Below are 27,920 nucleotides of genomic sequence, written 5' to 3'. Positions count from 1 at the left end.
AAGGGACAGAGGACGATCTCGAGCAGGAGTTTGTGTGTGTGTGTGTGGGGGGGGGGGCGCAATGGGAAGTAAGTGACTTGCTCAAGGTCACACAGCTAGGAAGTGTTAAGTGACAGAAACCAGATTTGAACTCAGGTCCTCCTGACTTCAAGACTCTATCCACTGAGCTATCTAGGTGCCCCCTCTTACTATTTCTTTAGCAGTCTAGTAGAGCCTATGGAATCATCTCCTCAGATTAATGTTTCTAAATGCATAAAATAAAATATATACAATTACAAAAGAAACCAATATCAATGAAACAAAGTTCATGTAACAAGTCAGTTGGAGAACCAGACCCAGAAAAAAAAGTCCTGTGTATCCCAGCTTGGGGGTCTTTCAGTTATACCCACTGCCTACCATTGTGTTCTAAGTACAATATGAGATACAAAGACGTTAATGTAGTTTAGTGGTGTAGTGAATAGAGTGCTGGCTCTGGAGTCAGGAAGATTTATCTTCCTTAGTTCAAATCTGGCCTCAGACAAATAAACAACAAAACCCATCACCAGGGAATTTACAACCAAGTTGGAGAGGTATCCTTCAAGGAATCTTGCATTTCCTCAAAATGTGCATTCCCTTAAATGGTGCAGATTATGACCCATTCATTCCTTCTCATCCTATGCAACTCTTTTCTATGTCTTCCCTAAAGGTTTCCACAAGGAAGCCACACAACTTTTAGGTGTCTTACTATTTTATTGGAGACAATCTGGCACATCAATCTATCACCAACTGCTATCTTTTGCTCTTGGCTGAAACAGTGATTAGACTCTTGGTCTTTTCATGATGATTGATTTAAATAATTTATGGAGGGAATCATGATAGTCTATATTTTTGTCCAATATTTCATTCATTTCTATATTCTACTTCACTTGCTTGTTTAAATACATCAGTTTGGAGTTATTTCAATTAATCACCATATTTCTCATTTTTATTCTTAAAATTTGGTGTTGATTTTGTTCTTTGTACTAATAAATCAATAATCTAACTGGATACAGACAACTGACTTGGAAGTTATTCCAATGCAAGTAATGAAATAGTTTTATCTGTTAATACAATCAATTTCTTATTTTGTAGTATTAGTGTTGGTTCTATCCAGCATCTCCCAACTCTCTTTTTGGAAAATATATTCATGATATGCATGTATGAGGCTTCTGTGTAGCCAATATGCCTTAAACTTCTTTGATTTTTTTGGACCTACATCATGCTTTCCCATTTATTTTTCACCATCATCCCCTATGCCTGCCTTTTCAAGGAAATGCCTACCTTTGCCAATTACTAACTTATATGCTGATTTAATTCAGAGGCTCTTATCAAGGTCCTCATAGTATTTCTTTATCTTTTTATCCTCTATATGGTAGCCTTTTTGCTCATGTTCATTACATAGTCACCCCTGTAAAGTAAGATCACCAGGTATCCCATAAAATCATATTTCTTCTTGCCTTTGGGCACTAACTGCCATCTGCCTTTCCAAGAAGAACCTGTGAGCCTTCTATTTAGGTGCAATTTTATTATATCTTCTGGTTTCATTGCAAGAATGTCAATATTGATATGACTTAGTTTTTGTAGTAGTAGTATGTTGACTCATTGGTGAACGGGTAAGGATTTCACATTCAGAGTCCCAATAGTTACTAATATTTGCAGATTATCTAGAAGCTGTATGATTCTTAGCAATGTCTGCCACTTTTCTGTCACCCTCCCAATGTCACTGCAGAAGTAGAAACCTATATAGAACTGAGACTCATATCTGTCTTTATTTCATAGGCTATACTGTCCAAGTAATTTACCTTGTGACCAGCATTTTGGTGAAGTCTCTCCTCCTTGGCCATATATATGTATGTATGTATGTATGTATCTACATTGTTGTTTAGCCATTTTGTCATGTCTGAATCTCTGTGACCCCATGTGGAGGTTTTCTTTGCAAAGACATTGAAGCTGTTTGCTGTTTCCTTCTCCAGGCCATGGAAAAAAGGTGTCTTGCCCAGATCACACAGCTGTAAGTGTCTGAGGCTGGGTTTGAACCCAGGAAAATGAGTCTCCCTGATTCTAGGCTCAGCACTCCATCTACTGCACCGCCCAACTGAGATGTTTTCTATCCAGGTGTGGCTGCTGGGCCTGCTACAGCTTCCTGGAGCCGAAGGTGAACACCAAAGGTAGATAAGCAGCCCTGAAAAGCATTCAGCAAGCCCTTACACCAGAAATGGTAGTTCTCCCTGATCACCCAATACATCCCATACACATATATATATATACACATATACACCACACACACACACACACACACACACACACACACACACACACACACATACACAAATAAAAAGATAAATAAAGATACCGGATTATAAGTAATGGATGCCCAATGAATAATACAATAAGTGCTGCAGATGAGGTGGTCCAAGAAGAAAGGTTACATGGGACCAGATTAGTCAGAGAAGATTTCAGAGAAAGTTGGACTCCAACCAAAGCTAAAAGATAAGCCAAATAACTTATGGGTTCAATTCCTAGTTACATGGCACCAACATAAATTCAATAGTACTAAGAATGTTGGCCCTGGAGTAATAAAACCTGGGTTTAAGACCTGATTCTAATATTTACTAGGTGGGTGTTTCTGGGAAAATCGTTTTCACCTTTATAGGCCTTATTTTATTCCTCTATAAAATTAAAAGGTTGAATTAGCTGGTCCAAAGATCCTTTCCAGATCTAAATCCTATGGTCCTAAATCATCCAGTCTTTTTGAACTTCAATTTCCCCATTTGTAAAACAAAGATAATCCTTGCACAGGACTACCTCATAGGACTGTTATGGGAAAAGTACATTAGAAATTGAAATGCTATTGTAAAAGAAATGTTACTTTAAAAAATTTTTTTATTATTATATATTTTTATTTATAAAACATGCATGGATAATTTTTTTCATCATCGATCCTTGTAAAACCTTCTGTTCCAAATTTTCCCCTCCCCTAGATGACAGGTAATGCAATACATGTTAAATTATATATTAAATCTAAGATCTGTATACATATTTATACAGTTACCTTGCTGCACAAGAAAAATCAGATCTAGAAAGGAAAAAATAAACAAAACCTGAGAAGGAAAACAAAAATGCAAGTAAACAATATCAGAAAGAGTGAGAATGCTATGTTGTGATCCACACTCAGTTCCTACAGTCCTCTCTCTTCATTTCTGGACAATTGGAACTGGTTTGAATCAATGAGTTCCTTTTTAATTGATATCCCCCAAGCACATTACATTTATATCCAAGAAAAACTCATTTCAATTACATAAACATTAATGAGTTGGTAGCCCAATCTAGTTTCCTTATAGGATTGTGACAAACACACAAGCCACACCTTGTGAGAAGTTCCATGCTCATGTACACTCATACACCCGCACTCCATGACTCAGACTTCACAATGTCTCTCCCAAAGCCAAGGTTCTCCAGAAACCTGGGTCTAGGCCAGGTTTTGCCACCTAGACAAAGCCTCCAGGGTGAATTTAGTAACTTCCCAGTATTCTCTACCCACACTTTATTCTCTACCAATCAGTAATGTAAAAGTCCTCCCTTTAATAACAGAAGCTAACATTTCTATAGGGCTTTATTTCTACAGGGCTATTTCTGCCCACCCTTGATTCCCTACCACCCAATGACATAACAGTCCTGACTTATAATAATAGAACCTGACATTTCTATTGGATTTGGTAGTTTAAAGTGCTCTCTTTGAGGTACCATCTCACACCTATCAGACTAGCTAAAGTGATTGATAGAAGAGGAAAATGACAAATGTTGGAGGAGGTATGGAAACACCAGGACACCATTGTTTGTGGAACTGTGAACTGTCCCAACTATTTTAGAGAGCAATGTGGAAATATGCCCAAGAGTTAAAAACTGTGTATACACTTAAATCCAGTAACACAATGATTAGGAAAAGAATTTACATTCTCTAAAATATTTATAGTAGCTACCTTTGCAAAGAACTAGAAATTGAAGGGGGGATGCTCACTAATTGAGGAATGGCTAAAGAAATTGTGGCATATGATTGTGACAGAATACAACTAAGCTATAAGAAATGATGAGCTGGTTGATTAAAGAAAAACATGGAAAGACTTGCATGGTTAGGGTTTTTTTGTTTTTTAAGTTCAAAATAAATACAAATAGTTTTTAATTTAAAAAAAAAAAATGAAAATAAGTACTATCCTTATATGGGCCCTGTAGAGTAGGTAGTACAATTAACTGCTTTTATCCCAATTTTACAGAACAGTAAACTGAGTTCAAAAAAGGAAATGTCTCTTTACTTCTCTGACTCAGTTTCCTCATCCACAAAATGGGATAATAATATTTGCAATACCTCCTTCACAGGGTCATTTTAAGGAAAGGAAGTTGCAAACTTCAAGTACTACAGAAATGTATGCTATTATCATATAATTGTTAATAATTCACTCCAAAACACATCATAAAGTATTTAGCATAGATCAGCATGTTTTATAGTGCCATGGATGTTTTGGAGCATAGGTTACCAAAACTAAAGAATTCATTACTTAATGGACACATTTACAATAATAAACCTATTGATACTTATCTTGGTGGTTCGTTCCTGTTCTAGAAACCATCCCTAAAGCCATTCAGATTGGTAGGACCCATCACCACTTGCATGCAACTGGAATAGACTTCAAACATTCACAGTCTATCAAAATATTGGTGAAATGACAATTGAATGCAATCAAAAGCATGAGTCAGATAAACTCCTAAGAGTTTGAATTGTATATCTACCACTTATTAATTAACTGTGTAACCTTGGGCAAATATTTATTCTTGCCTCTTTGAACATCAGAATCACAAAATATTAGAGAGCTAGATAGAAACTAGAAATACATAATCTTAGAACATATTAATCAAATAACAAGGATGTTGTAAAACATCTCTTTTCCAGGCATTATGCTAGGTACTAGATATACAAAGGAAAAACAATAAAGGTGCTTGCCTTTAAGGAACTTCATCCTATAAGGAGAAGCAACATGTATGCAAAGCACATACAAACAGGTAGCTAGGTGGTGCTAGAACATGAGACCTGAACTCAGGGATATTTAACTTCTATCTGCCTTAGTTTTTTCATCTGTAAAATGGGAATAAAAGCACCTATTTCCTGGAGCTGTTGTGAAGATAAAATGATATAATATTTGTATAACACTTACCAAGTCTTAAAGTACAATATAAATGCTCCAAGCATAGATTATTAGAACTGGAAGGAATATCAGAAGATAGGTTAGCATAAAGAATGTTGAAATATAAAGATTTCAGAACATAGAATGTTAGAGCTGGAAGATATCCTTTCATCTGATAGAGAAGGAAACTAGGACTGAGATTGGGTAATAACCTAAGTAGGTTAGCCTTTTAGCCTTTTAGCATACTTGTATTACTTACCTAGAAGAGATGTTGTGAGAAGAATGTACATAAAGTGATCTGTAAACTATAAAGTGTTTTCTCATCATCAGTACTTCATCTGTAGCCCATTGAGGAGTCCCTCAGCTTCTCATTGGTAAATCAATCAATATCTTCCCTTCCCTCCTCCCCCTCCCAAGCTGTTGAGCTTGTGACCAGGAAATTCAGAAGAGTACTTAACTATTCTTCTGTATATACAGTTCAAATCATCAACATTCAGAAGAGCAACTAAGGCTAAAATGTTCTAAACAACCTGGAAAATTCCTTTTGCTCCCAATGTTTTCCTAGGCCATTCCAACAGTGCCTCAGGACTAGACGTGGAACAGTCTTCCAGAGACAGGAGCACATTTTTCTCTAATGTCCACGCCCCAGGCTCTTGTGGTTCAGGGCACAAATGAAGTCCTGTCCCAAGCTTAATTTGGTAAATATCACTGAAATTCAGGAGGGTGAGAAACAGCCAAATTTAAACATGAGTCACCTAAATAATTTGGTGTGATGCCAGAGGGCTGAGGGAGGGATTCCTTAATTTCTCCCCCCAAAAATAGTGTTTATTTAGAAAAATAGTAGTCTATGTCTTAACAAGCATGACCCTCACTCTCTTAACCAGGGTTTATTAATTGATAGAAAATGTTAGAGCTATCAAAGACCTTAAATATTAGACCAGGAAGCCACTTAAAGATCATCTCTTTCAAACCTTTCATTTTATAGATTAAGAGACTGAGACTCAATCACATAATGGCTGAATTGTGACTTGAACCCAGTTCTGACTATCAGTTCTCTTCCCAGGTTGCCATGCTGCCTCCAGTGAAGTTTCCCAAGGTCTAGTAGGGGTGAGGATGCCTGGTGATACCTAAAGTTGAGGTATGCTTCTAGTGGTTTTGTAAAATTATTTTTAAATGTTGTATTTATATTTGTATGAAGATAATCTGTTTTCTTTTTATTGTTCTATCTCCAGATTTACCATTTTCACCCACACTTTGAAAGGCCGGAGTTATTTCCAAGTAGCAGTATGGAATGATGGAAATAGCACTGACTCTGGAGTAGCATGACTTGGGTTCACATCTCCCTGTAGATGTATACTACTTTTGGGACCATTCTCAAACCATTTATCCTCCTGGGGCCTCAGTGTACTCATCTATAAAAAAGTGAGATAGATCAGATGGCTTCTGAGGACCTTTCCAACTCTGGATGTATGACCCTCTGATTATAAATGTGCTCACAGAAAATCAAAATTAAAAGGGACCTCAAAAGTCACTTAATCTACCTCCTCCTCTCTAATATAAATCCCTTCTACAACAGCTCTGACAAAAGCCATCCAGACTCTCTTGGAGACCTTCCAAGTGGAAGAAGCCTTCTACCTCCCCAGGGAAGCCATTATAGCTTGTGACAGCTCTAATTGTTAAGAAGAGTTTAAATGTGCCTTTCTACATTGCTCCTCTTGCTGCTGTCAAGGGCCAAGGAGAACAAATTTAGTCCTTCTTTCACATCATACTTCTTCAAATACTCAAAGATGGCATCATGAGACACCCTTCTCTTCCCAAGGCTAAATATATATTCTATCTGCAGGCAAAAAGTATATTTCATTTTTCAGTCATTTTCAGTGGTGTCCAGCTCTTCATGACCCCATTTGGGGTTTTCTGGACAAAAATACTATAGTGTTTTGCCACTTCTTTCTCTAGTTCATTTTACAAATGAGAAAACTGAAGCCAACTTGGTTAAGTGATTTGTTCAGGGTCACACAGTTATAAAGTGTCCAAGGCTGGGCTTGTTCTCAGGAAGATAAGACATTTTATCAATTGAGCCACCTACCCACCTCAAATAGTATAAGAATCTGCACAAATGAGAATGAAAAACAAAGGTATAGTAGTGTGTCAAAAGAACATAGGGTATGGGTTTAATTAGCCAATGTAGGCCTCATCCCTGGGATGAAGTGAAGAGCATCAAATCTATCTTTATATCCTGGCTTAATATTTTCTAGGTGCTTGATCCTGGGCAAATCCCTTAGAGTCTCTAAGGCTTCATTTTTTCATCTTCAATATGGAAATACTAATATTTACATCACTAATTTCAGAGAATTTCAATGAACACATTGCTTTGCAAATCTGAAAAGCTTTCTAGAAATGTGACTTCTCTTTGTTTTAGCCCTGACATACAGTGTAGCTCTGAACAAGTCCAGTCACCACTGGTTCTATGTGTAAAATCCTTTATCCTCTCTCTTTAGATCTTATTACCTTGGCTCATCCTGGCTCCTGGCTCCTTTGGTATCAGAAGATAGAGGCTACTCTCAGCTTGGGAGGTGAGGAAGGATCTAAGCATTTTTCAGATTTGATTGATTTGAAGATCCTGAAAGTGAGTTTACTTCCCCAAAACTGTTCAAATGCCCAACTCTCTAGCCTTCTTGCTGAGTTCTAACATCAAATAGAGGCCTTCTGCTACCAGATGATATAGTAACTTCAGAATATACACAGCACATTGTTTTGCATCTTAACTATAAAATAGTTTTGGTAGAAACATTTATCAAACCCATATGTTGCCTCTTATTTTTTTCTTTTCTAGTCCTTCTCTTCCCACCCCCACCCCCCAAACCTCTTTTCAGATGGTTTCCTACTGACTCATTCACTCCTAATATAGATTTATATCTTCCCCTTTTGGACAAAAAATCCCAAGAGCACTTTAGATTCCTGACAACTCAAACTAAGGACAAAACAGGTGGCCTTTGGGGATCACCAAGGGAAAAATGGAAGCAGCAAGTCATGTGTGTGTATGGCAGAAAGAGTACTGAGGGGAAGTCAGATGTCCAAAAATCTGGGCAAATGGGCTAAATGATATTTAAAGACTTTTCTAATTCTAACATTCCATGTCATAAAATCCCTTCCAGTTCTGAATCAATAAATTCTAAGATTTTTTTCTAGCTTCCAAATCCAAGAAAGAATCTGCTGGTAAAATGTTCAACAACTCAGGGTAAAGGGGTTGGTGGGGAACTAGAGACAAACTGTATTTGTGACATATTTTAAAGTTTAATCTGCATTACTCACATTTTCTCCATCACTTTCTTAAATTTAGACAATCAACAAAACAATTAAGCCCTGATTTATGGCATTTACCAATTTCTGAGATATAAATGATCATACAAAAAATTTAACAATCAGTTCTCTTGAGCATATCTTTGGATTCAAGGATTCCAATTGGATAAATCAAAACATTCTCTTACAGAAAAAGGGATTCTAAAGAGATATCTATCTTTGCAGTGGATTGTTATTAAGAGTGGGCATCTGGGTGACACACTAAATAAAGAGCTGGGCCTGCAGTTAGAAAGGGCTAAGTTCAAATGTGGTCTCAAATACTTATAACTGTGTGATCCTAGTTATCCTGTTTGCCTGTTTCCACATCTATAAAAATGGATTGAAGAAGGAAATGGCAAACCACTACAGTATTTTTGCTAAGAAATTCTTAAATGGAGTCACAAAGAGCCAGACATGACTGAAGTGACTGAACAACATTACTGATGAAGGGCCTGAGTTTAGCTCTGCTTGGTCGATAGAGTGTAATTAGTTAATCAGTCCCCAGCTACCATATCTGAATCTACCTGAAGAGTTCAAAGCCTGACCTGGAAGAGATCCAAGTCTATGGGCAACACAGGATTAGCCCCAACTGGATGCTGTTCCTCACTGTTCTCTTACCATCAATTCCCAACACAATGTCTTATTTGTGGCATTCTGGGAATCCTAGAAGAGAAAGAAAAACAGCTGCTCACAGCATCCCTCCCTCCACTCCACCAATAAATAATAATCTATCAACATCATCCTCCCCCATGCCCAGACCAGCTGCCATTCCAAAAGCTACCCACTATGAGAAAAAGTAGTTCTATCAAAAAGACTCCCCCACTCCCACACTACCTCCCACCACTGCTGCTTCTAGCATGGCCTAAACTACTTTCTGTACACCAAATGCATTTAGGGAAGCAGACTGTCTCAGGGCCAAAAATACTGGACTTAGAGTACAATCCTGCCTCCCACACTTACTAGCTTATAGAATAGTCACTTCCCCTCTCTGACCTCAGCTTCCATATTTGTGAAATGGGGGTAATAGTGTAAAAATCAAATCAGATAATAATTATGAAAAGAACTTTGTAACTATGTAAATTATTATTGTAGAGTAGGCCTGATTCATTTGAATTGTTCCTCTTAGATAAATAACAATAATTATCTGCTTGTCTAACATTAGAGCTGTTTTATAAAAGAGCAGACCCAGAACAGTATAACCCAACCTGTTGCCCCTCCTTTTCTGACCCCCTTCTTCTCCCACCCCCAATTCTTCAGTTCTGAGGACAGAGGACTTGCCTTCCTTTTCCAACTATAGCATTAATTTCAAGAGTTGGAATCTTTCCTAGACAATCAGAGGCTGCTTTTAAATGTGGTTTACTGATGAAGGGTGATTTGGTGAAATGAAATACCTCATCTTTAAGTCTAATTGCTGGGTAGCCATTGCCCAAGTTAGAATAATAGAATGTTAAAAGAGATCTGAGAGACCATCAAGGCTAAACCCCTCATTTTACAGACGAGGAAACTGAGGTTTAGAAAAGGGGAAGTAATTAAAATTCATACAGTAAATCAGAGTAAAGAATTAATTACATGACGTTGGATGTCTCTTTACTTCTCTGGGTTAATGACAATAGTAATCATTTCCTTGCCAACATTTGTTTATAATGTCCTGAGAGCAAAGATGCAGGGACAACTGGATTAAAATCACAGCTCTTTCACTCATTAGATGTTTGACTTTGAACAAATCTAATACACTTCTAGACCTTTACTTTCTTCTCTGGTAGAAAGAACATTAATACTCACTTCACCTATTTAGCTGAGCTTTTGGTGAAGATCAGATAAGATAAGGCATTTGAAAGTGCTCGGTATCTGTAATGAGCTATGTAAATGTAAGCTATTATTATTACTTTACTGGATTCCCTCATCCCATTAAGTAATTGCCATTGTGGATCACTGCCTTGGATCACATCCCAAGAGAGCTGAGATTGCTCCAACCAAGTTTTCATTTTCTGCTTTGTAAAGTACCCAAAGTATTATCACTGCAGCCCCGGAGCCCCTAAACTCTGTACTTTGTTCTTACAGAAATCCTATAGGGCTTGTTCTCTAACGCATGAATGAGTTTAATATAATCTCTCTCATACAGCCTTCTCAGCAAAACAGTACTAGATCTTCTGGAAGGAGAGCTGAGCAACTGTCTGTCAATCAAGCCTAGCAGTTACCTCCGAAATGTGTGTAGCAAGCACGTCAAACAGCTTCCCCACACCAGAACTCCACAAATGCTGGGGATCATAGAACCCACAGGTTTCACTGAGCATCTAACAATTGGGAAAGCTGAAATAAGGGAAGAACAGATGGCTGCTTACTTTTTTTTTGCTGAGGCAATTGGGGTTAAATGACTTGCCCAGGGTCACACAGGTAGGCAATATTAAGTGTCTGAGGTCAGATTTGAACTCAGGTCCTTAACTTCAGGGCTGGTGCTCTCTCCACTGCACTACCTAGCTGTCCCAGCTGCTTACTTTTTTAAAGAGCTTACAATCTAGTTGGAAAAACAAGAAAAACACAGTTAAAGGCTAGTTGGCTAGAGTGCTGAACTTGGAGTCAAGAAGATTGTGAATTCAAATCCAGACTCAGGCACTTACTAGCTATGTGAAATTGGGCAACATCTCCTACCGACTGCTTTCCCCTCCCCTCATAGTGCTTTGCAAACTTTTAGGTGCTATGTAAATGCTAGCTATTAGTAGGAGGAGTAGTCTCATACAAAGTAAAACCATAAGCAAAAAGACTACTTTCTTAAAAAAACAAACCAGAATTTATACAATAAAACCCTTTAAAAATCATACTGTTGGCAACTTCTACAATCATTCCTTTTCTCAAACCATGATTAAAGAGAGACAGAGACAGAGAAGACAGACACACAGACAGAGAAAGGAGGCAGGAAGGATGGCAATGTAATATAGTAAAAGGAACCAGGTCTGGAGACCTGTGTTTTAATCTCAGCTGTGCTACTAAGAATTACAAGGAAGAATCACTTCCTTTCTATGAACTTTTGTCCTACATCTATAAAATGGGAGAGCAACATGAATGTAATGGAAGATTGCTATATAATAATAAATCACAAATATGTAGATTTCAGATAAACGTGGAAAGGTTTGTCTAAACTGGTGCAAAGTTCAGAGCAATACCATGTAAATGAAAAAATCACTAAGAGGAAACAGAGTTCTGGGTAATTAAAAACACAAAAATGGTGCTAGAGAACAAATAATGGAGCCCAACTTCTTCCTCTTGGTAGGACAGGGGATTACCAAGGCAGAATGTCATATAAAGGTCTGGCCACATTGTGGCAAGTATTTTTTGCTTAACTGTTTAAGCAAACAGTCCAAGTTAAATTAACCCATGGAGGTTATTCCACTGATCATGCTCAAAGTTGCCCTTCCTAGTTCTTACCAACTATGCTTTGGAGCCTATTTCCAACCGTGGGGTGATTCAGTGTGGAAAGGACTCCACATTTTGGGTATAACATGGCAAATTCTGAATGATCAGACTTCTTCTGCTGTGTAATAGCACTTCATTACCAATTAAAATAACTGACGCTCTTGCTTTGACCCTCCAGCTGACATCGCCATGCAACCCGGATATTTCCAGTGTAGAGTGAGAATGGGCTGGTTCTTTACACCTCCAGCACCCACAACAATCTTGTCCACATGGCACTTGGGGCATGTAGGCTAAAGTTAATGAGCTTTTGCCTGAATCCCCCCTTTTCTTTTGTGTTCTTTCATGATTTCAGGTGAATGAAAGCATCTATCCAGAAATGATTGTGTCCAGGCTTAGAAGCAATCTTGTGAATTCAAGTTTGGCTCCCATCAAGTTTGAATTGCACAGTGGCAAGAGGACATGTTCCTGGCAACTAGGCCGGTAATACTTTTGTAGCTATATCATTTTCTAATTAACTAATAATTAATGTAGCAATTGAAAAGACAGTTAGTTCAAGCCTTTCCTATTTACCAGCAGACATATCCCAAAAGTTGTTTGAGAGTAGGGTCAAAGTAATGTAAATGCTTAATTAGCAGTCCCTCAAATTTCTTTGTATTTTAATGGAGTTCAGAACCAACTTCCCAGAAGACTATAATAGTAATTGTAAACTACATTACTTAATCCAGTTTTAAGTCTTTCTATTAATAAGCACTGTTTCTTAACTTTTCCTTTGTGTGTAGGAATAAATTACCCATCCATACTTGATTCACATTTTACACTGAGAATCTTCTACTTCCTCCTTCTGTGGGAAATCCTAGGTGTTAGTAATAACCTAGACTCTATGTAAATCCACCACTGAGCTGGTGGATTAATAAACTAAAATGTAAGAGAAAAGGGAGCCTAACCCCTCCCAAGAGAGGCTAGGTTTCCCAGAACTGAATTTGAACTAACTTTCATTTCTTAAGAACAGAATTGGGAATGGGGATGGGCTTATCATCAGTTCTTCAATATTAGATTTGTTACAAGGAAGGATTTAGTCATCAGGCTGATAGGTAGAGTGGAAGTTCATATTCAGAAACTTGGATGTATAAGCAAAAAGTATCAACAATTTTTTTTAAAAATCAATTAAATAAAGTATGGATTGGCACAATTATCTGTAATGTCAGCTGGCCAGTCAATAAGTTTTTAAAATACTTATATATGTCAGGCTTTTACTAAGTGTTAGGGGATATAAAGAAAGGCAGAAATAACCTGTGACCCCAAAGGAGTTTACATTCTAATGGAAGAAATAATATGAAAAATCAAACCAAACAAGAAAAAAACAAAAAATAAAATAAAACTAAATACATATAAGATATATTCAGAGTAAATGATTGCATATTCTAAAAAAATTTTTAGCTATAATATTCTGTGTTCTAAAGTCCCTTCTATTTCTAATATCCTTTATAATAGCATTCTTTCCAGCTCTAACATTCTATATTTTAGGTATCCTTCTTGATAACATCTATAAGTTTAACAAAACTGAATGTTTCTTTTTCAGGAACTGCTATGAAGACTCCAGGAGTCATTTTAAAACCATACTGGCCACAGGCCCAGCTTAGTCATGAAGCTTAGGCAGGGAGGAGTAGGGCTGTGTCAGCTTGGATAACTACCTCTCTGAAGTCTTCTCCTAGAAGAGTGGGCAAAAAATCAGGAAAACATATGTGTTGTGTTTGCAAACACCACCCACCTAAGTCCAGATAATGTCGGTCATTTCAGTTTAACAAAAGAACCCCCAAAAGTTCCAGTAAGTGGTTCCATGTTGATATTATAGCCTTGAGCTCAGCAGTAAAGACAATTGCTGCACTGGAATAAGAGAACCATGGAATATTAAAACTGCTAGGGACCTGAAAGATCATCTAATCTAATCCCCTGTGACTGATGAGGATATGAATGAGGATCAGAGGAGGTAAGGATTTTCCAGAAGTCAATCAGCAAGTCAGAGAAAGTCAGGACTAGAACCTAGGTATGTTGATTTCTGAGCTAGGGTTCTTTCCACTCTACTTTATAGCCTCTCTAGCTACTTAATCACAACAATTGTCACACAGACTGTGATATTTGCCATCCATGTTGTTCAATGTGCCATATGCTGTTAAAAAAAAAAAAAAAAAAAAGATTGTTTCTGTGCATTCCCCAAGGTGATTTCTGGTGTGAATGACTCAGCTTAGTTGTCTACTACATTAGTTAACAAGACAATTGTATTTCCATGTCCTTAAAAAGGCAAATTGTGGAATTATAGAAAGATCTTGTATGGAGTCAGAAGACTAGAGTGCCTCTGTTATTTTGTAGCTATATCATTTTCTAAACCTCCATCTGCAGATATGTAAAAGAGGGCTAACAATACCACCAATATTACCTATCTCAAAGAATTGTTGTGATGATCAAATAATATACACAAAGCACTTCATAAATCCTAATGCAGTATATAAATTTTAACAATTACCAATCAGACTTCCAAGAAAATATTTTAATGATTTAGAAAAAATAACAACAAAATTCATATGGAAGAACAAAAGATCGAGAATCTCAAGGGAATTAATGAAAAAAAAAATCAAATGAAGGTGGCCTAACTGTACCTGATCTAAAACTATATTATAAAGCAGCAATCACCAAAACCATTTGGTATTGGCTAAGAAATAGATTAGCTGATCAGTGGAATAGGTTAGGTTCACAAGACAAAATAGTTAACTATAGCAATCTAGTGTTTGACAAACCCAAAGATCCTAACTTTTGGGATAAGAATTCATTATTTGATAAAAACTGCTGAGATAACTGGAAATTAGTATGGCAGAAATTAGGCATGGATCCACACTTAACACCGTATACCAAGATAAGATCAAAATGGGTCCATGATTTAGGTATAAAGAACAAGATTATAAATAAATTAGAGGAACATAGTATAGTTTATCTCTCAGATTTGTGGAGGAGAAAGAAATTTGTGACCAAAGATGAACTAGAGACCATTACTGATCACAAAATAGAAAATTTTGATTATATCAAATTAAAAAGCCTTTGTACAAACAAAACTAATGTAAACAAGATTAGAAGGGAAGCAACAAACTGGGAAAACATCTTCACAGTTAAAGGTTCTGATAAAGGCCTCATTTCCAAAATATATAGAGAACTGACTCTAATTTATAAGAAATTAAGCCATTCTCCAATTGATAAATGGTCAAAGGATATGAACAATTTTCAGAGGATGAAATTGAAACTATTTCCACTCATATGAAAGAGTGTTCCAAATCACTATTGATCAGAGAAATGCAAATTAAGACAACTCTGAAATACCACTACACACCTGTCAGATTGGCTAAGATGACAGGAAAAAATAATGATGAATGTTGGAGGGGATGCGGGAAAACTGGGACACTGATGCATTGTTGGTGGAGTTGTGAATGAATCCAACCATTCTGGAGAGCAATCTGGAATTATACCCCAAAAGTTATCAAACTGTGCATACTTTTTGATCTAGCAGTGCTACTTCTGGGCTTATACCCCAAAGAAATACTAAAGAAGGGAAAGGGACCTGTATGTGCCAAAATGTTTATGGTAGCCCTGTTTGTAGTGGCTAGAAACTGGAAAATGAATGGATGCTCATCAATTGGAGAATGGTTGGGTAAATTGTGGTATATGAATGTTATGGAATGTTATTGTTCTAAGTGAAATAAGTAGAACCAGGAGATCTTTATATACTTCAACAACGACACTGTATGAGGATGTATTTTGATGGAAGTGGATTTCTTTGACAAAGAGATCTAACTCAGTTTCAATTGATCAGTGATGGAACAGAAGCAGCTACACCCAAAGAAAGAACACTGGGAAATGAATGTAAACTGTTTGCATTTTCGTTTTTCTCTCCGGGTTATTTCTACCTTCTGTATCTAGGATATACTGTGACATATTTAACATGTATAGGACGGCTTGCCATCTGGGGGTGGAGGAAGGGAGGGGAAAATCGGAACAGAAGTGAGGTAATGTAAAAAATTACCCTGGCATGGGTTCTGTCAATAAAAAGTTATTTTAAAAAACAAACAAACAATTTTATGGACCCAGTAACATTTTATATGCCTGTTGCCCAAAGAGTAGCCTAAATAAGTTTATAAAAACTTATTACCTGCTGCAGAGCGATACATTTTTGGATATGAAAATTCCCACCAAGGTATAGTGGGCTTACAATATGTGTTGGTGGAATTAATTATCTACCTTTACAAAATTACAGATCCTTAATGTTTCAAAGTATTATTTTAAAATCATTAAAATCTATTATTGCAATGGTCTTCCACATGCTTTGCAAAGAAGTTCAGAAAAGAACATTGAACTAGAAATGTAGACAACTTGATTCAGCCTCCAGTTCTACTATGTGGCCTTAGCCAAGTCATTTATTTCTCCAGGTCTTGGTTTAATCATGTAGTAGAATGTATCCAACAGGTCAGATATAGAAAAGACCTTAGACTTTAAATTTTAAAACTGGAAAGGACTTAGAAGTACTTTTAGATCTAGAACGAGCTTTAGGACATAGAATATTAGAATGTAGAATATAGAGCTGAAAGGGATGCGAGATCATCTACTTCATATGAAAGAAAAAACATTCTTTTACATTCTGTTCTGTATGATAAAAATAACCAAATTCACATTCAAAGAAGAAATATAAGAATGTTCCTCCTTCCCTTTTTTGGTTTTAGAGGGAAACTATGGGTAAGGAATACTACACATAATATTTAATTTGGTTGATTTGCTCCTCAAAGTGGCTCAGTAGCTTCTTTCCCCTCCTCCCTTGTTTCTTTTTCTTTCTTTGTTATAAGGATGTAAACTCTTTGACAATAAGAAATTTATTGCCTTTATTTTATCCTTGTTTTCCTAGCACCTAGCACAGTATCTATCACATACCAAGCACTTAATAAATGCTTGCTAACTGATTGAAGGGATGGCTTTTTAGATGAGAAATGGATAAGAATATGAAATGAAGGTAATATAAAAACAAATTTAAAAATCTCAATAACCCTATATTTAATGCTTCCTTCCAATTCCAATATGCCATGTCATTGTAGTCTTTGATCATCCCTTCCAGCTTTAACATTCTATGGCCGTATAACAAGTCATCTAGTCCAACTCCTAATTTTTACAAATAACAAAACTCAGACTTAGGTGGTAAAGTGACTTTGCATAGAAACGAGAGCACATTTCAATAAATTTTCCTCCTACATAATAGAGATTAGCATCAACTTAATCCAATACTGGTTAAGCAGTATAGGAAAGTGTTTAGTGTGAAGTACTCATTTGCCTTCTATGTGAATTCAGACCAAAAATCTATTTCAATCTACTTCCTTTAATGCCTTTCCTTTCAAAGTACTGATATGAAATCCAAAGAAAAGAGAATTATACAGTGGAAGTAGCTTGCGTGTCACTAGCAGACTGTCTAACCAGCGGATAGGCTCTAAACAGTGACCTCAGAAACCACACCAAATGCTAAAAGGATGGGCAGGCTTTGTGTTAAAAGGCATATTATATTTTTACTTAATTTCCACCAGCTGCCTAAATACTGGTTTCCCTCTCCAGATTCCTATCTTCATTTTTTTTCCTCTTAAAATTCAGCATTTGAAGAACTGTCTGCTCTGGATTCCAAACCAAACTTTACTTCTGCAACATCCTTTTCTGAAGAAACAGCCAGTCTGGTAAAACATCACAATGACTACTAAATTTTCTAAAGCTTTTTTTTTTTTTTTTTAAGTGTCTACATGTCATGAAAAAAAAAAAAAAAAAAGAATAAGTTCAGGTTTCTAGAACTGCTTGCCACTAAGTGGCCACTTGCCACTTCTCAGAGTCTCAGTTTCTCTATCAAATGAGAGAACAAGTCTAGATGGTTTTTAAGGTTCTACTCTATTTTAAAAGTATAACTTCTCATAGTCTAGGTTCTAAGTCCTTTTCTACACTGACATTCTATGCTCTAATGTTCCTTCTAGCTCTGATATTTATGTGTGCTCTGCAAAGCAGGGCTGGATGACTCATAATCTCATCCCTTCTTTGTCCTCCTCCTCCTCCATAGGAAAAATTGTGCTGCAACCTCTACTGTGGTTGCTGTTTCCAGTGAATACATCCATGTATCCAGACAATAAAATCAAAGCCTGAAAAGGAAAAATGCACAAACCAAAAGCAAAAAAACTTGGTTTAGCTTGAAAATGTTCTTTCAGAACTGGTTCTTTTCAGAAGCTTGTTTTCATAAAAAGTATCAGCTATGCTCATCTCAGTGAAATAAGCACTATAAATAAGCCTATACTGGAGTAAGGATATTAAAATTCCATTGCTCTGAAGTTTGTAAGCATTGACAAGTACCAAGGCAGAGTAGTAGAAAAAGCACAGAACTGGGAGTCAGGAGACTTTGGTTTTAGTTTTAGCTCATTCACTAAATCATCTGGATAAACTGATTCACTTGTCTGAGTCTCATTCCTCTTCTATAAAATGAAAGGATCGAGTTCGTTGATGCTTTCCATTTCCAATTTTCTATATTGTATTCTAATTTTCCTTCAAGAAATAACATTTTAATGTTCTATAATCCTGGGTGGCAATGCTATTCTGCATTCTAGGGTCCTTTCCAATTCTGTCATTTTAGATTCTAAAATACCCTCTAGCTCTACCATTCCATGATTTTAAAAAATAACAATGATTTTAAAACAAAATGTAGCTTTAAAGAAAAAAAACTGACGTGTACATTTGTTCATGAGCAAACATTTTTACCAAATTCTTTAATCTTCTAAAATAATAACTTTAGAATCTTAGTTTTAATACAAATTCTAACCAAACATTTCATCTTCCAAGATTCACCATTGTTTTGTTTTGTTTGTTTTTTGATGAAGGAAAGAGAGTTACACAGCTAGTTTAGTTAGGTTAATATCTGGGGCCACATTTGAACCCAGGCCCTTCTGACTCCAGGACTAGTGCTTTATCCACTGTAATACCTAGTTGCCCCCAACATTAATTTTGCTAAAAAAAAAAAAAATAAGATAAACATATGAAATGGAAGAAGGGATGTACTCTATTATTCTATTTTCACAAAAATTTCACTAACATACAAATTTCATCCAGATGCCAATTCAAACTAATCTGAACTATTTACAGTTTCCCTGGAATGTATAAATAGCAGTCTGAAAAAAAAAAAAACCTCATTGCAAAGTAATGAGACTGGGCACCAACATTTACCCAAGAGACTCTCCCAATGTTATGTCAGAAAAACATCATCTCCATAAAATCCTCCCACTTTGGTCTGTCAAAGCCTCAAAAATATGTCCTCAATAGGGCAGTTTAGTTCATAGTTGAATGAAAGATCTTCAAGAATAGCTTAAAGAGACACCAAGCAATTAACTCATGGCATCATTATCCCTATTGCCAGGGAATGATGGTTTAAAATGAAAGTTTTTGAACTAAGAAGGATATTTAGATCAAAGAATGTCCAGAGCTGAAGGGATCTTTGAAATCACATAATGCAACTCCAGAGTTTTACAGATAAGAAAATTCAGGTTCAGAAAGAAGTGACTTGACTATTAGTGATAGAGGAAGAATTAGAGCCCAGGTCTTCTGATTCCTAGTCTAGTATTCCTTCCACTGGAATAATCTGCATTTAGTCTGCTCTAATTTTACAAACAATGGAACAGGTGCTATGCAAATTATTATCAAAACAACCCCTAGAGGCTAGTTTTTCCTAAGTGATCATTTTCCAGGTGGACTCCTTTAATATGAAAGCCCTACCTGAATGTTGTTCTGGAAGCTGTTTTTCAGCTTGTAGTGTTTAAGGCAAACCTTGGTCAAACCCTCTTCTTCTAAGGAAATACATTTTAAATAAAAGTTTAGAAGTATAGATCAGGTAAGCATTTAAAGTTTCTACATGAAAGAAGGTAAATGGTGATAAAGTTTTAGCATAATTGTGTCTTTATTCCATGCAGAATGTCTTTAGTATTGTATCAACCAACGAATCAATCCTGATCCTATCTCAGTTGACTGCTGCAAAGTTAAATGGCTCCATACGTGAACGGATCTGACCACCTGCTTGAAAGCTATCTGTGAGTATGGTTTTGGTATCAGCTAAGAGAGCTATGTCTTCGGGGGCACCAGCTTTGGAGTTGTATATGAGTAAAGGTGGACACTGGCTTGGTGTCTTAGGGGATATGGGCCCTAGTTTAGGGCTTTAGTGACTGGTGACAATTTTATAAGTGGGGTGTGGCTACCTAAGGGACAGGGGGGACAATTATTATGAGGGGGAGTGGACATCTGAAAGAAAGCTAGGTTTGATCAAACACCAGTTTAGGACAAGGGTTATATTCGAAGTATAGTAGCTGGGCTGTGTGAGAGAGCAAAAATACTGGTAGGGGGCTGCCACGTTACACATTCTTTCTCTACCCTCCCTTCTCCTTCCCCCCCCCCCCCAATTGTTCCTATGTCTTTAGAATCCCACTACCTTTAAGGAAGGAAGAATTTGGAGAAGGGGGTGGGAGGAAGGAGAAGCTCCAGAACTAGAATCCCTGCTCTAGAACCAGAAATCCTTACTTAGCTGCTCGACCAAATGAAGATGGAGGCTGGGACCGAGTTTTCTTTTCTACTCTACTTCCATTAGTCTATGAGGCATAGTGAGAAGGGGGTAGGAAATTGGGGGAGGGAACAGAGTCGAGAGGGTGTTAGAGGGGTGGAATCTTGCAGATGTTCATTAGCTGTCTATTTCTCCTTCCCCCTCCCGCTAGCTCCCGAAGCTAGCACGGCCAGGTCCCGCAGAACCAGGGAGAATCAAGCAGGCTCCGGTCCGGACTCCCGACTCCCGACTCCCCACTCCCGACTCCAGACTCCCGACTCCCGAGACTCTGGGACAGCTCACTTACCTCCTGCTCTTGCGGAGACTTGGAGAAGCTACTTGCACTCTATCCGGAGAATCAGCTGGTTCCGGGCCGGACAGTGCGTAGGGTTGAGTAGGGCTGGGCAGGGCCGGGTGGGGCTGGCATGGAGGGCAGGGCTCTACGGTAGGAGCCACCTTCTGGGGCGTGGAGCAAAGGGTACGCTAATTGAAAGGGACTCAGGGCTGGCTGCAGGATTCGTGGGGGGCTGGGCCTGAGAGTGCTGGGGGCGGAGCGACACCCCTCCACCTCAAGGACACAAAGGGCTCAGTCGCGACCCAGGACCATTCAGACTGCTCACTGATGCAAACCTGGCATCCTTCTTTCCTAACAGTTTGGGGAAGCGGCTGAGAGAAGTTACCCTGTGAAGTGAACTCACAAAAAAAAAAAAAAAAAAAAAGCGCCGCTAGAGCAAAAAGGGTTTCAAGTAACATCTACTTCAATTTCGTGACAGATGAAAGCAAATAACTATGGATGGGAAGAATAGGGAATTTACTCATCACCAAACAGTGTCTAAGCTGGAACTCACACTGGGTGTCTTCACTAGAAGTTCCCCGTTTTTTCCATTCCTTCAGGCTTTGCTTGGCTCTCTGCCTAGCCCCGGCCTACCCTGACTCGGTCCATTCTAGACTTTCTTAAGAGCAGATTGTGTGATATCAACTATGATAGATAACTCTCCTCAGGAGTCCAGTGGCCCAAGAAAATCTCAATAGATTTGTGATAAAAAATGCCATCGGCAACCAAGAGCAAGACGTATAGAGATTGAATGCAGATGGAAACACTATTTTTATTTTCTTTTTTTTTCTTTCTCGCAGTTTTGCCCTTTCTGATTTTTCTTTCACAACACGACTAATGTGGAAATATATTTAAAATGATTGTACCTGTATAATCTATATCAGATTGCTTTCTGTCACAAAGAGGGGGAAGATAAGGGAAGACAGAAATTATGGAACTTAATCTTACAAAAATGAATATTGAAACTATTTTTACATGTAATTGGAAAAAAATAAGATATCTTTTTTTGTCTTTGTTTTTTTTTTTTTTTTTTTGGTGCTGAGGCAATTGGGATTAGTGACTTGCCCAAGCTCACACAGCTAAGAAGTGTTAAGTGTCTGTGGTCAAATTTGAACTAGGTCCTCCTGATTTCAGGGCTAGTGCTCTATCCACTGCCATCTAGCTGTCCCATAAAATACTTTTTTTTTTTTTAAGAAGAGAACATCAGTGTTATTTTAATGTTCTATATTAGCATAACCTATGCTAATACCAGGTAGAGGGCTATTCTCCCACATCTTTATAACATCTCAAACATATGACATCATATATCTTCAGTTTAGAGTTGACTACATCTTGTGAGAGGTATTTTGATTCTGTAATTCTGAATTGGGTAAGACACTGGAACCCTACTTTGAAACTCAGTACCAGTTCTCACCAACACTCTCCTTTTTCTCATTGTCTTATTCTTTTATCTCTAATTTGTTTATACAACATACTACGTCACATTTGGCTAACTTTCTTGGCTTGGGAAAGACTCTAAAGTTCACTTCCTCTAAAAATTAAAGAGGTAAGATACTACCACACCCTGTCCCTGACTCCTTTCCATAGAGTTCATAGATTCATGAGATTTGGAAGATCTTTTAGGATGTAACATGTTAAAACTGGAAAAGATTATAGAACATAAAATTTAAAATCCAGTTTGACATACTTTTTATCAAGTCTCTACTATGTTCAAGATACTGTGAAGACAAAAATGAAATGCCTTCAAGGAATTCATATTCTTGGTGATTTCATGATCACATGGTTTCTCCCTGCAATTACACAGATTGCAACTCATCACAAAGTAATTTGAGCAGGGAGTACCAGTTCTTGAGAGAATCAAAAAGGCATCAAGGTAGCACCGGAGCTAAGCTTTAAAGGAAGATAAGAATTTCACAATGAAGAAATGAGGAAGTTCAAGGCAAGAATAGAAGGCAGCCTGGGATAAACTCTCTTGAGAATCTAAGAATTAAAGAAGGAAACCTGTATGGAATACTATTGTTCTAAAAGAAACAACCAGCTGGGTGATTTCAGAGGCCTGGAGAGACCTACATGAACTGATGTTGAGTGAAATTGAAGAAGGGACCAGGAAACTCTTTGAAGGAGAAATTCTCCTTGGACTCTGCCTCAGTGAGGGACCCCGCCAAAGGGAAACAAGATAAACAGCTTCATCTAGATGGGGTTGGTTCAGTCCTGAGCTAAAAGAATTCCAACCCTATTCAATTAAAGAAACTCATTCAATTCTACTCAAATTCCAGCTCAAACTGAAACCTAGTTTGTAGATGGAGCCAACTTGGAATTCCACCCACTAACCCCCTTCAGTTTGTAGCCAAAGCTCCTATTATAAAAGAGCCAATCTAACATCCTCTCTTTGCAGAGGTTCTAAACATGTCGTGCTATGCCATGCTACGCCATGCTATGCCAAGGAGGCCTCTACCACTGGAATAATATTCTTTTCCAGTGCTACCCTCTCTTTACCCTCACCCATTTCCCTAATGAGACTTTATGCATCTCTGTCAGGATTTCTAACTTTACTTCCCAATCCCTATAATAAACCTTTTATCAATTTAGGTTTTCAGGTTTGTAAATTTCTTTATAGAGAATCCCTATGCCCCCAGAAGGGAGTTCCCCAAATTCCCTATCTTTGTGCTGAATCCCAAAGAGGTGCAGGTGAGACAAACCTCTCCATTTGGTTCCCTGAACCCTGAACCTGCCACTAGACCTTATCATTTAACTCCCTGACCACCAGAAACCCTAACTTCATTTTGGTTCCCTAAATCTAGACCTTATCATTTGGTTCCCTACAAAAGGGAACCTCAAAACCTAAACCTCATCAAAATGAGCAGAACCAGGAAATCATTGTACACAATATCAACAAGATCATACAATGATCAATCCTGATGGATGTGGCTCTTTTCAACAATGAAGATGATTCAGACCAGTTCCAATGATCTTGTGATGAAGAGAGCTGTCTACACGCAGAGAGAACTATAGGAACTTAGTGTGGATTACAACATAGCATTTTTGCTCTTTTTGTTGTTGTTCACTTGCATTTTGTTTTCGTACTCATTTACTTTCTTTTTTTTTAATCTGATTTCTCTTGCACAGCAAGAGAATTGTACAAATATGTTTATATATATTAGATTTAACATATATTTTAACATGTTTAACATATTGAATTGCTTGCCATCTAGGAGAGGGGGTAGGGGGAAGGAGGAGAAAATCTGAAACACAAGGCTATGAAAGGGTCAATGTTGTTAAATTATCCATGTTTTAATATGTTTTGAAAATAAAAAACTTTATAAAAAAAAAAGAAAAAAACACATATGCATCACTGCAATTTAATAATCCAGTCAAACAAGCAATAGCCTTATAAAGACAGAACAGCAGATTAAATAGTCCCTAACACAAAAATCCCTCCCACCACTGATTCTCACGCTCATTGGCTAAAGGTCTTTCATTCTAAAAGAAGGAACTACTCCAGGAAATTGACTTTGGCAAGTAAGAGTAAGGATGTCCACATTTGGTTTAGGGTGAGGTAGGAAGTGAATGGAAGACTAGCAGGAAGGGGAGGTAGATATGTCCTAATGGGTGTTGGTTTAGGCCTACACCAACTTTGGGGTTGGTAAAGCTTTACTCAATTTTTTCAACTGTCTGAGAGATCTCACTCCATCTTGTTCAAATTCATGGGGCAGCTAGGTAGAGCAGGGGATAGAGCACCAGCCTCAAGTCAGGAAGATCTGAGTTCAAATCTCATCTCAGACACTTACTGCTTCCTGGCTGTGTGATCCTGAGCAAGTCACTTAAACCCAACTGCTCAGCCAAAAAAAAAAAAAAAAGCAAATTCATAAAATAATGATAGTTGGCATCTACATAATGCTTTAAAGTTTTTAAAGCACTTCACAAATATCTTGCTTTATCCTCACAACTCTGGCAGATAAGTGCTATTATTAGCCACATTTTAAAGATGAGAAGACTTGCTTAGGGACATATAGCTAATAAATATACGGGAATGGATTTGAACTCAGCTTTTCATGTCTCTTGTTCAGTGTTTTACCCACTGTGCCACCTAGTTGCTAATAATAAAAGTAGGTTAGAATAAGATTATGCAAAGTCAAGTGAAGAGTTTGTTTAAGGTATTAAAAATAACACCTTAATAATAATAATAATATTGTATAATAATTATTATTATTATTTGAAATTAATACACTAAGTAATGGAATAGTAGTCATGAGAATAGAATAAGAGATGAAAAATGTAGAGGTTGATCACTAAATTTTATTCTAGGTCTTCTATATTCTATATTCTATAATCTGTGTTTTAAGATCTATGCCAGATTTAATTTTATGTTATAATATACTCATGGTCTTCTAACAGTAACATTAGGGACAGATAGGTGGCACAGTGTCAAGAGAACTAGACCCGAAGTCAGGAAGGCTTATCTTCCTGAATTTAAATCTGACCCCAGATATTTCCTAGCTGTGTGACCCTAGGCCAAGAAAACCAGTCATGAATTAAACAACACTATAATCTATCATTCTATAGTCTATATTCAAATACTCTGTGTTTTACTTTTAATATACTTCATGGAGCATATTCTATATTCAAGGTCATTTCTTGTTCTAACAATTTATGACAACCAAATTATTAAGAATTTATTATGTATGAAGCATTGTGCTAATCCCTGGGGATACAAAGACAAAAGTAAAATGATGCCTGATCAAAAGGAGTTTGTATCTAAATGAGGGAGATAACCTGTACATATTTAAATATATATAGAATGTATGCAAAATAAATGCAAGATGATTTGAGAAGTAGGTGCCCTAGTGTCTGGAGGTATAGGAGGAAGAGCAAAAAAAGGCTTCTTTAAAAAAGTAGCCCTTGAGCTGAGATGCAGAGTTTGATTAAAGTACAAGACAATTGGAAAGGTAAAAAGGGGCCAGGTTGTGGATGGCTTTACATATCAAACAGAGGAGTATATGTTTGACTTTAGAATTTAACTGAGAGTCACTGGAGTTTGTTGAGTAGGGGCATGACATGATCCAATCTACCCTTTAAAAAAATCACTTTTAATGGCAAGAAACTGGAAATTGAGTGGATACCCATTAGCTGGGGAATGGTTGAATAAGTTATGGTATATGGATGTTATGGAATATTATTGTTCTGTAAGAAACAATCAGCAGGATGATTTCAGATGAGGCCTGGAGAGACTTATATAAACTGATACTAAGTGAAAAGAGAAGAACCAGGAGATCATTATATACTTCAACAACGATACTGTATGAGGATGTACTCTGATGGAAGTGGATTTCTTTGACAAAGAGACCTAACTCAGTTTCAATTGATAAATGATGGACAGAGACAGCTACATCCAAAAAAAGAACACTGGGAAATGAATGTGAACTATTTGCATTTTTTTTTCTTCCCGGATTATTTTTACCTTCTGAATCCAATTCTCCCTGTGCAACAAGAGAACTGTTCGGTTCTGCAAATATATATTGTATCTAGGATATACTGCAACACATTTTAATATATATAGGACTGCTTGCCATCTAGGGAAGGGTGTGGAGGGAGGGAGGGGAAAAATCGGAACAGAAGTGAGTGCAAGGGATAATGTTGTAAAAAATTACCCAAGCATGGGTTCTGTCAATAAAAAGTTATTATTAAAAAAAAAAAAGAAAAAAAAAGAAAAGACAGGACCAGGAGATCATTGTACATGGAAACAACAAGGTTTTGTGATGATCAATTCTGATAGATGTGGCTCTTTCCAACAATGAGATGATTGAGGCCAGTTCCAATGATCTTGTGATGAAGAGAGTTATGTACACCCACAGAAAGGACTATGGGAACTGGGTGTGGATCAAAACATAACATACTTACTCTTTTTGGTGTGGTTCGCTTGCTTTTTATTTTCTTATTCATTTTCTTTCCTTTTTGATATGATTTTTCTTATGCAGCAAGATAATTGTATAAATATGTTTACATATATTGGATTTAACATATATTTTAACATGTATAACATATATTGGATTGCTTGACATCTAGGGGAGGGGGTGAAGGGAAGGAGGGAAAAATTTGGAATTCAAGGCTATGCAAAGGTCAATATTAAAAAATTATCTGCCCATATGTTTTGAAAATAAAAAAGCTTTAACAAAATAAATAAATAAAGTTACATAAGGAAAAAAATTCACTTTTTCAGCTATGTAGAAGATGGATTGCAGTATGGAGATACTTAAGACAAGGAGACCAAAAAGGAGACTATGTGATAATCTAGACAGAGATGGTAAAGTCCTAAGCCAGAGTAGTAGCTATGTGTGTGAAGATGAGGGGATTTATTTGAGGAATGATGTGGAAATGACATGACAATATTTGTCAACTAATTGATGGTAAATGAATATGAGGAATCAAGCATAAATCAGAGATTGGAAATTTGAGTAACTGGAAGGATGATGGTGCCCTTGATAACAGTAAGTTTGAAAGAGGAGTAAATTTAGGAGGAAAGATGATGAGTTCTGTTTTGGACATATTGAATTTGAGTTATTTATGGACCATATAGTTAGTGATACAGAACTAGAGCTCAAAAATGATACTGAAATGATATGTACAAATCTGGGACTCATACATAGAGATGAGAAGAAAAGAGAAGAGAAGAGAAGAGAACAAAGAGAAAAAAAACAGGGCTCAGGATAGAGCTCTAGAGTATGTGGATCATCTTAAACTTGATTTTGTTACAGAATATACAACTTACTTTGAATTATTTATAATACATAATAACATTTGAGTGTCTAAGGATTTAAATGATAGCTCATGTCCTTTTCAGCAAATTAAACTGGTTATTTATTTATTCATTCATTTACTATTTTTATTTATTTGTTTATTTATTAGGAGACATTAGAAGGCATGAATCCCTAAATGATAATTTATTGGAAACAAAAGGCAGGCAGATTTGGGTTGGCATTTATATTGTGACCTGTTACAAAATTGCCTTCTT

At 37.0% G+C, this 27,920-nt stretch overlaps 1 protein-coding gene across 1 annotated transcript in view; it reads right to left on the bottom strand.

The window, feature by feature from the left end:
- GSN (gelsolin) overlaps positions 1–20,984 on the bottom strand; it is a 73,868-nt gene extending 52,884 nt beyond the window's left edge. The window contains exon 1 of the mRNA XM_051979552.1: positions 20,885–20,984. The gene's annotated coding sequence lies outside the window, so the exon portion shown is untranslated. The remainder of the gene's footprint in view (positions 1–20,884) is intronic.
- Positions 20,985–27,920: the final 6,936 nt, after the last annotated feature.

The sequence above is a fragment of the Antechinus flavipes genome, chromosome 2 (genome assembly GCF_016432865.1).
Source record: "Antechinus flavipes isolate AdamAnt ecotype Samford, QLD, Australia chromosome 2, AdamAnt_v2, whole genome shotgun sequence".
In the NCBI taxonomy this organism is placed as follows: domain Eukaryota; kingdom Metazoa; phylum Chordata; class Mammalia; order Dasyuromorphia; family Dasyuridae; genus Antechinus; species Antechinus flavipes.
Note: the sequence above shows the minus strand (reverse complement) of the source record. Positions and strands in the feature narration are given on the sequence as shown.